At 35.6% G+C, this 13,594-nt stretch overlaps 1 protein-coding gene across 5 annotated transcripts in view; it reads left to right on the forward strand.

Annotated features, from left to right (window-relative positions):
- fynb (FYN proto-oncogene, Src family tyrosine kinase b) overlaps positions 1–13,594 on the forward strand; it is a 64,324-nt gene that overhangs the window by 19,357 nt on the left and 31,373 nt on the right. The window contains exon 3 of one of the 5 annotated variants that reach the window (XM_058755158.1): positions 9,654–9,748. The exons of the other annotated variants lie outside the window; for them this stretch is intronic. The gene's annotated coding sequence lies outside the window, so the exon portion shown is untranslated. The remainder of the gene's footprint in view (positions 1–9,653; positions 9,749–13,594) is intronic. 5 annotated transcript variants of the gene reach the window in all.

Genomic DNA, 13,594 nt, shown 5'->3' on the forward strand with positions numbered 1-13,594 from the left:
TTGGTGGCAAAATGATTTAGCTACATTTGGTCTAGGAATCTCCAGAAATGCATTAACTAGTCAGTGGGTTGCCTGAGTGACTAGTCTGCTGATCATTCATGAGCAAGTGTTGCACAGTATAATTTAGCAAGCTAATATGCCTGAGATGCATTTATTTAGAGGGAGTTTATATAAGACAGAATTAAATGGAACGGAATGCACTGGTTGTGAGATGACTTTGAAAAACTTGTACTCTTTAATTTGGCAAACCATCTTAAACATGTAACATTCAAGATGGGATGCTCCCAAAAACTGTGACAATGCAGTGGCTAAAACTCTTTTCTAAGAAGGTTTTAACAACTAAAGCAAATTCTGTCGTCTTATAATTAAAGCACCCTAAAAAAAAGAGATTATTTTTTAAAACAAAGACAAAAGTGTAATTTTTAAGGTGGACAATGTGTACAGTAGATATAAGGTTCACATTAAGCAAATGTATATTCATACTATATAAACTAGCATCACTGAATCTTGGCTTTTGTTAAAAAAAAAAATAGGTTACACTTTATTTTAAGGTCCAATTCTCATCATTAACAAACCATTTAATACAACATTTGCCTCAATAAACTCCTAATTTGCTGCTTATTAATAATATGTTAATAGTTAGCAAGGTAGTTGTTAAGTTTAGGTATCGGGTAGGATTAGGGATGTAGAATATGTGCTTTATAAGTACTAATAAACAGCCAATATGTTAATAATAGGTATGCTAATAAGCAACTAGTTAATAGTAAGAATTGGTCCCTACTTCAAAGTGTTATCAAAAATTATAATAATAATAGTCCTTTTTTTGGTAGGTGAATTTAAAATTTTGCTAGGACTGCTAGGATGAACCTTGCTTTTGAAGTAAAACAGAACTTTTGTGACCCTGGACCACAAAAGCAGTCGCTGGGGTATATTTGTAGCAATAGCCAAAAATGCACTGTATGGGTCAAAATTATAGATTTTTCTTTTATGCCAAAAATCATTAGGACATTAAGTAAAGATCATATTCCATGAAGATATTTTGTAAATTTACTACTGTAAATATATTAAAACGTCGTTTTTGATAAGTAATATGCATTGCTAAGAACTTCATTTGGACAACTTTAAAGGCGATTTGCTCAATATTTAGATTTTTTTGCACCCTCAGATTCCAGATTTTCAAACAGTTGTATCTCGGCCAAATATTGTCCGATCAATGGAAAGCTTATTTATTCAGCTTTCGGATGATGTATAAATCTCAATTTCGAAAAATTGACACTTAAGACTGGTTTTGTGGTCCAGGGTCACATTTTTAGTTGTCCAAATGATGAAACAAAAAAAAAAACTTATCAGTAAACATTTCAGTTCAGTAAAAAGAAATATGAAATTGTGGTAACACTTTATTTTAGGGTCTCTTAACTAGTTATGCATATTACTAGAATATTAGCCATTTATTAGTAGTAATTAAGCACATATTAATGCCTTATTCTACATGACCTTATTCTACCCAATACCTAAACTTAACAACTACCGCACTAACTATTAATAAATAGCAAATTAGGAATTTATTGAGGGAAAAGTCGTAGTTAATAGTGAATAAGTGTTCCCTATTCTAAAGTGCTACCAAAATGGTACAAATATCACATTCTTAACACCAAACAAAAATGATTTGTTTATCTGTTAGCTAAAGTGTTTCATGGCAGTTAATGTCGGGTGAGCAGGTAACTTTTTTTCTTTCATTTCAGCTGGCCGTGGGTTTGACACCAGCATGTGAATTCAACACCCCAAATAAAAACTCACCCCGTCAACTCATACCTTCCACCATACCCACCTACATGCCCTGCATGACGCTCCTTTAACCCACACAGCCTCTGTGAAGCTGCAGTTTCGTACTGTGTTTGCATAATTAAGAGCAAAGCCTTTAAATCGAGTGCAGTCTGTCACGTTCTGCACAGTGGCATCTCTAAAGAGGCTTTATGGGGCAGCATTAATACCTTTTAATGGGCAGATGAGGATTGGATAGGCCCAGCTGTTCCTGTTCTATTGTTCCCAGTCAGAGCTGTGACACACATTGAGCAGAGCCACTTTTCTTGGTTCTTGTCTTCACACTCAGACAGAGAACGCAGCCTTACAAAGATCCTATATCTGGCCATTGACACTTGTTCACCTTAAGACACAGTCGAGCATCCCTCCGTTTCTAAATCAACACACACACACACAAATCCCTTCACCGGCAAGCTTGATATCAAGATGCAGGGATGAGATAGCAGCTAAGTCAAATTTATCAGTATTTTGAGAAAGAAGCATTTAGGGAAATCTAAAATAATAATAATAATAATATGTAATTAATGTAATTGTAAATGTAAAAGTATAAAGGTTTGGATTGGAATATTTAAGATGTTTAATGTTTTTATAAGAGGTCTCGGCAAGGCTGCATTTATTTGATTCTAATATGCTCAATTTGGTTCTCAATTATTATCAGTTATTATTGGTGTTTAATTATTAATATTTTTTCTTATTATCAATGTTGAAAATACTATTTAGTGGAATGTATTATAATTTCTTTCAGGATTATACGATGAATAGAAAGTAATTTTATAGCATTTATGTGAAATTATCTTGTATATAAATGTTTTCATTTTCACTTTTGATTAATTTATTTAAAGTATTTTTACACACACACACACACACACACACATGTATATCACAGTTTCCACAAAAAATGTAAGCAGCACAACTGTTTTCAACATTGATAGTAATAACAATGCTTCTTGAGCAGCAAATCAGCATATTAGAATGATTTTTGGAGGATCATGTGACACTGAAGACTAAAGTAATGATGGAGTCGTTTTTTACATGACTCTGAAGAGACAACAAAAGGTTTATGACAAAATGTTAATTGCTGCAGTCTATTTGAAAAAAACTAATTTAAATACATTTTTTTTTTAAATGGTTCACATGAATGATTCAGTGACTCACTCAAGACTTTCATTACTGGATGAATCAGCATTTTTGAAAGAATCTCTTGATTAATTCAATGACTCACTCGTAAAGACTTAACTTGCATAATTATAAATCAGTGTTTTTGACAAATACATTTAGTGCAGCTGTAATATAGTTACAGTAGGTGTTTTTTATTGCATTACACATGGGATTTTCTTTACATTGCAGTTGGCTTCTGAAGGTTTGGAAGGATTTAGGCCAAATATGCTTAAATATGTTAAAAATAATCAGAATGCAAAAGATTGTGCTAAAATATTCATTGTCTTTATGCAAAATACAATTTTTTTTGCATTTTTCAATTTTGGTAATAAATATGATCAGCGCATATTGTCATAAATGTGAGAATTTTGACATGGCTTGAATGCATCCTTTTGCCCAACATTTTTCAAAGAGGCCACAAATCAAACTAAAAAACAAATCAAAACATTTGTTTTTGTTTTTAAACGGTATCTAACCACAGCGCCAGTCACACTAAATTTTAGTTGACCTCCAGACTGCTTTTCTCAGATCAGTGGTTGGTGGTGTACATTAGGGCCAGAGGTGTGGGTGGGGGTAATCTACAGTAGTAACTATTTCTGTTCCTTATTTTGAATCAATCAGCTAAGCTGCTGTTCATAGGCCTGTAGGTAGACATGAAGGATTGTGGGTAGGAAAAAGTCTCATGTGGCACAGTCAAGCTAGCAGTGGGACAGCCAGAGATTTCAGCACTCATCACTTTTCTAAAAAAAAAAAAACAAACAAATAAAATAAATAGCATACTGGAGAGGAAAATGTTTGTATATAAACTGCAGCAATGCATTATACATCACATATTGAACAAGTTGTTTTTTTATTATTATATTTGTGCAGTTGGGATAATGGTATCTCATTAAATGAAATCTCTTACAGTAGCACTCAAATTTGAGAAGCAAAAGATTCTAATTTTGTTATGTGTCAGCGAAGCCAAGATGGTGTTACATACCTACACATTTGTGCAAGCACAACTGCAGAGGCATCAAAACAAAACCCACAGGGTTTGTGAGCATGCAACTTGGATGCACTGACCGAATGTGCACGTGTGCACATGCTTATCGAAGGGTCTTGTTTCCTGAGACTTTCTGCTTTGACTGATGTGACTGAACAGTACTAAGATGTGTTTGTGGTGAAGGCGTACGTACATATATGTTTTAAAATAGAATTTATTCCTGTGATGGCAAAGTCTACAGTGTCATGTGATCCTTCAAAAATCATTGTAATATTTGCTGCTCATTTCTTATTATCAATGCTGAAAACAGTAATGCACTGTTGCTGTATAAAAGTTTTAATTAAAAAAAAAAAAAAAGATCTTATCGTTGAAACTTTTGAACAGTAGTGTATGTGTTTCTTATCACCTTTAGCTTGAACTAATATTGCATATGCCATAAGTTTGGTAAATAAGTGGTCTGTCTCCTCCACCTGTACCGTCTCTGGTTGAGTTTAGTGTCTGGCTGACTCTCCATATTGACCTGTACAGTGATTTAATAGGTTGAGCCACTTCTGTGGTGGAAATTCAGTCTGAGCGACTGAAGTAAGACAGCATGTCTGGCTGCAGTCAGCTTTTTCAGTCTAGAGGCTCAGTGACTGACTCTGCATGTGAGACGTCAGTAGATCCTGCTGTTGTCGACTCAGTGAAGTACTTTTATTCCTACGAGGTACTACAGAGCTTCCTTACCTGAAGCGTATGTATTTGCTTCCAAATTTCGATTAGATTCATTTAAAGTACACCATTAAACTGACCATTAAACTTACTAGTAGGGGTGTAACGGTACTCGTACCGAACCAAAATGGTTCACATGGTAAATTCCAAATGGAAGTGATCATCTCTATCCCCTTGGTGTGGGTACTTTGGAGTGAACAGGGCACATGCTTGCCATTATTTAGTCATTTGGAATGCACTTGGCGAAGGGAGAGAGTCATTTCCTCATCATCTTCAGCTGGGATGTTCCCATGACAACACAGCACGGCGTGCGTCAGCAGATGTCGCTGTTTTAATGGCATAGAATAAATGTCTTTTCAGCGTTGTTAGCATAACTATTGCAAATGAACATACATTTTATATTTTAAAAGTTTTTTAAAGTTTAATGCTATATAATATATAAAAACTAATATGTATAAAAAATTTTAAAATATAAAATGTATTTTTTTTTATGCCGGTGTCCATCAGCGAATCTGCTGACGCACGCCGTGCTGCGTTGTCATGGGAACATCCCAGCTGAAGATGATGAGGAAATGACTCTCTCCCTTCACCAAGTGCATTCCAAACGACTACATAATGGTACGCACATGGCCTGTTCACTCCAAAGTACCCACACCAAGGGGATAGGGATGATCACTTCCGTTTGGAATTAACCATGTGAACCGGTTCGGTTCGGTACGCGTACCGTTACACACCTACTTACTATCATTCTATGGCCTCATGGGCAGGGCTTCAACATGTAGTTCAGTTGTGCTTCAGATGAGCTAAGTTTGAGTCCTGACTTTCAGTCGGGTTTTTTACGATAACGGTGCCAAATCGATACTTTTAAAACGGTACCAATGCCTATACGGTGCCTGAACCAATACTTAAAAAAAAAAAAGACCACAAAACGATAGTAGGTGACATTAAAACAAATTAAAACCCCAAAATAGGATGGATTTGCCATTTTTGAGTGCGATTAAATATATGTAATGTCTGATTCACTCATATTGGATGCCAAGAGGGCGCCCTCGCTCAAAAACTCCACATATGCATCACAGAAATAATAGAACCAATCACGCTCTAGGAAATCCCTAATATGGACAAAGGCATCACTATTGCTGTAGCTAAATAAAAGGAACATTGAAACACTTTGAATGATGAAACATCTGTGTTCTTCAAGCCTCTCTGGTCTTTTCATAATAATTAAGTATATTTATAATCCATCGCTAATCGACATAGACTTTTTACAGAATAGAATATATTTTCTGCCTCATTCTGTGATAAGAAAACACATCAGATCACAAAAGGAAGTTATATGATGTTGTAGAGTAAAAACCTGTTATAATTTGTTGGGCAACAGTATAATTTAACTATATGCGAATATTTCAGTCGACAGCTCAGGCATTTAAGTGGCACCGAAATCTGCGTTCTTTCTTACTTGTTTATAAGTTGTTGTTTTTTTTAGCAAAATGATAAGGTTATACAGCTTCTTCTATGCACCAACACAATCAGCATGTCCATAACCAGGCTTTGAAAACCAGTGAGGTCTGGGGTGGGGTTAACCCCTACAAATACAACACATTATATAGACTTAACACTGTAAAAGAGACAGACGTGTGAAAGATGTTTTCTCTGTTTTAGAGGGATGAATATTGTTAAATTATACCATATTTATTGCATCAAAATTTACTATAGGTTAGGGGTGGATAATTTGATAAATTTTTCATTATTCATGCAACAATACATATTACTCATTAATAAATATTGATAATATATAGATGATAACTTTGTCTAGTGCTCTTATGAATGTTTTAGCATGATTTTGTGAACACATAACTACTATACTGAATGAAATATAGAGTTTTTCATGTCAAGTTTTTGCATATTTCATTCATTTTGTAACTGATTGTTCTACAGATCTGTGTACTAGTGTTAAATGCTATTGTCAGAATATATATGTGAATATGTGCTCCCAACACATCCACATTTGATGAGGGTATAGGCTGCTCTCTCACACTGTTGATATTGTGCCGTGTGGAGGAATCTGGTCTCCTAGCAACTGCGCAGGTTTGTCTGATGGGTCTCCCGTGCCCGATTCTGACTGGCAGTTGTGTCACTGGAAATCCCCCATCACACATTCAGTCATTTCAGATTAATTAAGAACCTTATCAGCAAGGTAAGGGTTTGTTTGAGTAGAATAGAATTAGGCGTGATCACATCTACAGACATGTTATTTCATGAATCTATAAAAACAATTGCTTATGTGTGTGTCTGAATGTGTTTTATTACTCTTATCAGACAAAATAAAGTTCCTCATGGTGATTCTTTTGAATCTAAGCTTGAACTACACCAATTTATATAAAATAACACAACTCAACTAATGGGAAGATTGTTGTATCAACTTGACAGTCAAAGTTGGTCTGTGTTTTCATCAAACAATAATATAAATTCTGCAAACTCAGCTATTTTTTTTAAATTGTGGATTCAATTTCAACAGGCTCGCTTTTTAATTTAAGCAGTACTATTACATAATATTAATGTAGAACTACTTACTTGTTTATAAGTTGTTGTTTTTTTTAGCAAAATGATAAGGTTATACAGAGTTACTTCTATGCACCAACACAATCAGCATGGCCAGAACCAGGTTTTGAAAACCAGTGAGGTCTGGGGTGGGGTTAACCCCTACAAATACAACACATTATATAGACTTAACACTGTAAAAGAGACAGACGTGTATATGTTTGTGAAAGATGGTTTATCTGTTTTAGAGGGATACATATTGTAAAATTATACTAGTGTTAAATGCTACTGTTTTTGATTGCGTTGGCAATGTTTCTGGCAGATAATAGTCAAATAATCAAGATGCTTTTGTGTGTGTGTGTGTGTGTGTGTGTGTTTTCCTTACTGAATGTGGTATCCTGTAAATTAGAATTTTACTTTAAAACTTCAGTTGTTTAATTAATATTTATTGCATTATTTTGGTGTCACCTTATGTTACCATAATGGTGTTTTGTATTTGTGTGTATAACTAAGCTGTGATTAACTTCAATTTGCTGTGTAGCTTTCTCTTGACCACCTGTTTTTATGATGTTTTTTAGTGTACTATACATGTACAAAATACAGGTATGTATTATTTTGGTATATTAACATTTCAGTATATCAGTCAATGAATTACATTTTATTTATTTATTTATTTTTTAACAGTAAGTTCATTCCATAAAACTTCAGATTTTGTTACCATATTTCTGGTAACTAGAGCTGCCACTTGGAAATGATCTAGATCACAAATATAGCTCCTTGTGTGAAACTCAGGGGAGACTAGACTCACAATTGGTTTGTTAAATTAAATGTTAGCATACAGTATTAATAAACTAATGGTCAATTAATCTAAAGGTAGATTGCTAGGATACATCCATACAAAACTCACAAAAAATAGGTTAAAATAATCAAGTTTTATTGCAATAAACGTTTTATTCACTTATTTGATGCAATGTTTATTAATAACCTTTTTGTTCTAAGATTTATTTTTTCAATGTGCTCATCCCAGTGCTTTATGGCTTAGCTTATAAGTGAAGGATGCATGCAATCCTGCCTTAGAATTTGGTCAAAATAAGGAGGCAATATCCTAGGAGGCATCGTAAGTAAGTGCCATACTGTTTGGACCAGCTTTTTGCTGCGTTACATTTATCTCGGAAGTCAGAGCTGGGAATGACGTCACACCCAAGTGGACTGTGATCCAGTAGAGAAGTCAGAAAACCAAGATAGATGTGTCAATTGAAAGCAATGCCAGTTGATTAAAATGACATAAAAAGTGGTATTTTGCACAGGTAACGTCATAATATCATGTCCACAAATAGAGGTTGGATAGGACTGTGTGCACCACTTTTATTGAGTTTATTGAGACACAGACAAACATAAGTGTTAATAAACATGCACTGTTCTGTTGATGCACTGAGCAGCCATATTGGATTCTGAAGTTGTAGTTGTTACAATTCCTCCAAGATTCCGAGCTGGAACTCCGGAACGAGTGCACTAGTGTTTGTAGACAACTTACTTGGTTTTGAAACGGAGCAACTAGCCTATCTGCTGGTTTTTTACTGCCATCCTCATTAGTCTTTCTGACTAATTAACATTTGAGACTTTAATGTGCTGACATTTTGTTTAAAGAACTCTTGGCTGCTCCTGCTGCCCTCTTAGGAGAAACACCTCTCATGGAAAGTTCACGTGGTTGTGTTTTTCTTTGTCATTGTCATACTCAGGTTAACCACATCCTCTCGAACAAACACTCCATACATGCACACAATCATAGCAGCACTGCAAACAATGGTGTCGAGTGTTACTGCAGCACAATACGCTGATCACCACACCTAGTGACTGCCGGTTTCATCAAATGTGACTAGTGTTGCTTTGTAGCTGGTGGCATTTTCGGAAAGGTTATAAGACAAGAAGGAAATCCTCGCAAACTGTATGATCTGAAACCTGCTCCCACTCAGAAGAGTCTGTCTCAGCAGATCCACAACACCCTCTAGTCTTGCCGTGTGGTCAGTTTAAGTTAGTGAAGCTTTATCGCCTTCTTTCTGGATGAAATTTTTCACACTTTATTTTATTTTGTAACTTTTAGTTCCTTATCCTACATCTTCCTGGTTACTTCACCTTGATTAGGCGGGCCAAGTTTCTGAAAATGTAATCAGCATCATTGACTTGTAAATGTGGGTGTATCATATGTCATCAGTCATGTGGTTTCTGATGCTTCATTGGTTTTGAAACAAACCTTTTTTGCATCGCAGATCGTTTCAGTAGTAGGTGTTTTTCAGCTGTGAACGTTTCAGTAGCCTATGTTTTCATAGTACACCCATCTCTTTTATTTCAAAAGATAAAAGAAAAGAAAATTCCTCATGTTGACGATAGCAAGGCGGCTTATTTGTTTCATTATATTTCTTTTTCCATGTTTTCACAGTGTTGCTCGTTATAACCAATCACACACGAGTCATGAGTTTTGTTGACTCGTGAATTCTCTCATCATAAACAACAAAGTGCAGATGTACGTGCGATGTAAGTATAAGAGATTTATTCATCATACAGTGTAGATGGCTTCAGTGATTATAACGGGAGTGTTTTTTAAAGTGCATATACTCGTGCTAGAAGTCAGTGATTATGTTATTTGGTAATGTAAATGTTCTGTAGCTGCTTTATAAATAACAGAGGAACTGTAAGCCTTATAATTAGTAACTTACGATGTTTCTATTAAATTATCATGTTAAATACAAATTCAGTCATATTAAAAACATTTGGCTGCTTTTAGCCTTATGCTGGAGTTGGTTCACTTTCTGGCAATGAGACGAAAAAATAATTAAATAAATTAGCACGATAATATCATAAGAACTCACAGGCTGACGATAGGACGATATGAAATTGAGCATGTCACCCAACACTAGTCTTGGGCACTGGGGCCTAAATTTAGATTATGTATAAAGGGAGTTGGTGACATTGGTGATATTTTTTAAAACTCTTTTTAAAACCAGAGAATTACTAGTTTATATCTATCATATTGTAAATCTTTATAGTTTGAATATAATATAATTTACCCGAATTTTGGCTTCGGTATGATACCAGAATCTAATACCTTGGTATCGATACTAAATCGATAAATCAATACCATAGGTGACAAATATGCAATCTAAAAAAAAATAATAATAAAAATAAATTTAAAACAATCTTATTAAGAACACTGCATGAAACTCTGCAGTAACAATTTTTTTTTTAAATGATTATTATTGAACTATTATTGAATCATACAAAAAGTGCAGTCTTCCCATAAAAAGTGTAACATTCATAGAACCAGTGACAGATCTGTTAGTTTGCATTTACGCTCCAGAATTAATGCACAGATATATTCTGAGGTACAGTGTCAAGTTTTATGTCTCGTCTGTTGCTATGGTTACTTATCACGTCCACTATTTAAAGGGGTCATGAACTTCCTCTGTTTTTTATTTTGTCCTCACAAGGGAGCATTAGCATTATATCAATATTTTCGATGTTCTCTTATTTTATCATCAGCACAGTTATGGGGAGGGAGTTTTATCTGTTTGATCCAGCTTATTTCTCTGTTGTCACATTTGCCACTTTCGAATCAGTTTGGGTTACACTGCCACATAAGGCAAGCCAAATTTATTCATATAGCACATTTCATACACAATGGTAATTCAAAGTGCTTTACATAAAAGTAAAATAATCATAAAACAATAATCACAACGATAAAACAAGGAATTTAAGTTCCGAGGTTTACATAGCAGTGAACCTCGGAACAGTACCGAAATGAGCAAATTCGTGATATTGTACCATTTCAAATATGAAATATACCAGTATTTTTCCAGTGCTGATATGCTGTGTCTCTTCACATTTGAACTGGGATAGAAGGAAGTTATGTACTGTGGCATAAAAACACACTTCACCTCTAAGATGTTTGTGTAACCTATAGCCCTTGGCCTTGTGTATTGGCTTACTAAAACTTGAGGAAACTGTGGAAATCCAGGCGTTTATCTGAACAGTGCCAAACTTCCTCTTTCTCCTCACAACAAAAGTACAAATACATTTGCACATGAATTGATGATGACGTGGCATCATGTGTTTAAGGGTCATGTGGTGACCTACATGTATAATCACTACCACATGTGTGAACATCGATCTATATCTCTGGCCTAAAAATTGAGCTTTCATTGATCTGTATGTGCAGAGTTTAATTGGTTTTGTATTATGGAACTGCTCATATGTTGGCCATATGTATGACGAAGATTTGTTTTAGAAGTAAAGCCAGGTGCCCTCTGCAAAATTTTCTTCCATGATTCATTTGTCGCAGACAAATTTCGAGAATTGTAAAAGATTTGCTAATAGCCTAATTGTCATTGTGAGGAATCTCATCCTCCAAAAATGTTTTGGTTCACAGTCTTCTCCTGTCACTGGATGCTTATCAAATGAATAGCGAGGCAGTATATTATGTCCATTGGGGTCAGAGAATGAGAGATGTTCAGATAAAGATGTTGATCATAATATGTATATGATATGAATTATGTATTTTATTTATTTTTTTAGTATTTAGTGTTCACTTTCTTAGTATTTAATTACCTTAAGTTTCCTCTGAAGAATAAGCAGTCCACAGATTCCCACTTTCGCCTAGCTATGCCAGACCAGACCCCAGACACTCAAGCGTTTTGTGCAGAGCTTAATATCTTATGAGCTACTGTGCATATGGGAAAGAAGACTTTGTATGTTAGAGAAAGTCCTCTTTGTTTCTATCTTTAAACCTTGGCTAAGAGCACAACACAGTCAGTTCAAAGGTTGGAGGTGGGGGGCAAACCGTGGATGCAGCTGCATTATAAACACAAGGTCATCGCTTTATGTCCTCATTTAATCTTAGAGGGGTTTATTTCAGATTCCATGATGGCCCTCACTGCTGCGCTCAGGGAAGATCGGGGATTTCTGCTTGCGCTTTTGCCCTAGATGTTGTCAGTGGTCGATCTGATGGTAGTAAACTGCTAGTTTAAACTAAACTACTAAAATGCTAGTTAAATCTGCTAATGATCCATCCCACACAAGGGAATTATCTGAAGTTTGATTATCTGTACAGCATGTGTTTATATTCGTTCTAAAACATGTCACGTTTGCATTTGGAATGGTTTGATGTGTATTCCTGGCACGAATTAAGAAATTGTTTCAATGAGGAATTTTTGTCATAAAACAGTGGTCTAAAATCGATACCTGGATACCTGTAGTGAAAGCTTTCTAACGATGTCAAAATTAAATAAGAATCCATGTCTATCTAATATGTTACACATCTCATTATCTGGCACAAATCCGAAACGGAAATGAAATATTGAATTGCAATAAACTAATACCTCACACAAAGCTACCATATAAAGATATGGAATATAGCTCATGGATAATTTGTCACTTTAATGTCTCTGTTTTGTCAGGTTACATTTTTAGCCTATACAATATCTGTGGCTACATCCAGCTTCAGTTCTCTCCCTCTATATGATACTGAGTGTGTTTGACACAATGGTGCCATGCTGGCCATATTTGACACACGGTGGATATGAAGGCCAGTAGCTTCAACTCCGCTGGGTTACTAACATGTTCCCTTGGTGTGTCGGTTGGTGTGAGAGTCTGAGCTCAAACGTGAGTGTGTGTTGGAAAGCTGTACAAGGATGGTTGCTTCCCAAGCAATGACAGCAAGAACTGGGACAAGGTCATTCATTACTATGGTGACAACTCACATTCCATGATCCAGCTACAAACAGAATTAGCACTGCTCTTTGAATATGTATTTATGAGCTGGGTATATCAAGAAACATCAAAACTATATCATTACTGATTAAAATAGGCAGGCCAGTGGAGGCATTGTCATGTTCTAGGCAATGGAAAACCTTGTTTCCTGGCATTCAAGTGGATGTTACTTTGACTCGTACCACCTACAGACTGTTGCAGACCACATAGACCCCTTCAGTGGTGTTCCCTGATGGCAACGGCCTCATTCACCAAGACAATGCAGCCTGCGACACTGCAAAAAAATATTTAGAAATGGTTTGAGGAAGATTACAAAGGCTGCATTTACACTGCAGGTCTTGATGCCCAATTCCAATTTTTTCTGGCTGTATCTATTTTAAAAGTGACCCAGATCAGATATCTGCATTTACCCCATACACTTGGTGAAACAACCCACGGTAGAAATACTGACCCTGAAACAGGGTTGCCAGGTCTGTTAAACAAATCAAATTTTTTTCAAAACTTTCCCTTTCTTTTCCGTGGTTTTCCCCTACTTCAAGTTATCCCTCCATTAAAATTGTGTTCTCTGCTGGGGAGATCTCTTTAACCCGCAGACTAAAAAACAACCTGCGGCAA

This window comes from Onychostoma macrolepis, chromosome 20, assembly GCF_012432095.1.
Source record: "Onychostoma macrolepis isolate SWU-2019 chromosome 20, ASM1243209v1, whole genome shotgun sequence".
Lineage (NCBI taxonomy): Eukaryota > Metazoa > Chordata > Actinopteri > Cypriniformes > Cyprinidae > Onychostoma > Onychostoma macrolepis.